This window comes from Arachis ipaensis, chromosome B10, assembly GCF_000816755.2.
Source record: "Arachis ipaensis cultivar K30076 chromosome B10, Araip1.1, whole genome shotgun sequence".
Lineage (NCBI taxonomy): Eukaryota > Viridiplantae > Streptophyta > Magnoliopsida > Fabales > Fabaceae > Arachis > Arachis ipaensis.
Genome location: NC_029794.2, coordinates 15,665,553 through 15,667,365, shown reverse-complemented (window position 1 = coordinate 15,667,365; position 1,813 = coordinate 15,665,553).

The window sequence follows — 1,813 nt, the reverse complement described above, 5'->3', positions numbered from 1 at the left end:
AATTAGAATTTATGTAACTAAAAAAAATAGACTAAACTAATAAAATTTTATAAATATTTAATCAATATTTAATTAGACATGCTAAAAATTATGTATATTGTTAATTAATATTTTATATTATCAGTTGTTGACAAAAATTATTAATAAAGTGACCAAAAAATAAAATTAATTAGTTTATAATTTTTGAAAGACTAATTTAATGTATAAAATCTTTTGAAAAGAATTTAAAAAATGCTCCAGTTTTTTATATTTAATAACTAATTTGACCATTAATCCAAAAAACTAAAAATGAATGAAGAGTAAACATTAAATTAATCTCCTAAGATTTTTAAATCAAATATTTTTATTTTCATAAATATTTATTATTCTATTAGTTTTTGAGATTAATTTGTTTCGAACATTATTTATTTATGGAGTTATTTATTTATTTATTTATCTTTCTACGCGAGCCATTAATACAACAGTTGAAAGTTGTAGCGGTAACTTAACTTGCAGATGTGGAATTTAATTAAAAAGAAGACAGAGGACAAAAGGTAATGAGATTTTATTATTAAATTTCATCAAATGTATAATTAGTTCGTATGTTTGGTAGGGTAGGGTCGGTAGGTATATATATATACACATTGTTCTCATACCTTAATATTTGTGATAAAACTTATATTCTGTATATATAGATCAATATAATATAGAGATGTGGCATCATTAATTTCAGTCAATTAATAATTAAATAATTTTAAAAATTTAAAATTTAATATATTTTAAAAGTATATTAAATATTATTTGTATACAAATAAAAATACGTATATACTTTAATCATATATGATTAATTATGGTTAAGTATTTTTGTTTATTAAAATTAATATAAAATTAAAATAAAAAATTTTCTTTTCTTTTTTTTTAGTGTTCTCTTCTCAAAACAATAGTTATTGTCTTTTGTTCTAAGTCAGACTCCTGAACATCCAATCCCTCAGATTTGAACCTCTCTCACCATCACCGTTCACCACCGCTTATCGACACCGCCAAATTCCTTCTATCTCTCACGCCTTCGTCTATCTCCATCTCCATCATCGTCTATGCCGTTGTTAGCCTCCGTGACCTCGATTACAGCGCCTCCAACAGCAGTGTCGCCGCCGTCTCTCACGGAGGCTAATGATGGCATAGACGGTGATGGAGATGGAGATAGACGAAGGCATGAGAGATAGAAGGAATCTGGCGGTGTCAGTGAGTGGTGGTGAATGGCGGCGGTGAACGACGATGGTGGGAGAGGTTCATATCTGAGGAGTTGGGTATTCAGGAGTCTGACTTAGAACAAAAGACAATAGTATTTTGGGAAGAGAACACTAATAGAAAAGGGAAGAGGTTTTTTATTTTAATTTTGTATTAATTTTAATAAAAAAATACTTAACCATAATTAATCATATATGATTAAAGTATATACGTATTCGTATTTGTATACAAATAATATTTAATATACTTTTAAAATATATTAAATTTTAAATTTTTAAAATTATTTAATTCCTTAGTAAATCGAATTGATTCAATTTAATTTATTATATTTCATGATATATAATTTGAATTTACTTCATTCGAGTTACATATAAATGAATAAAATCGAATTATCTTTATTCAATTTATGTAGACGTGTTTAGAATAAAACACGTAATTAGTTCTGATTTAGGATATTTACATAATTTAAAATTCTATTTATTTTATTAAGATGAATTATCCTTAACTTAATGTTATACTATTGAATAATTTAAAGTATAGTTAGATTTGAAATTATATATATTTTAGTTTTTTTTTTTATAAATTT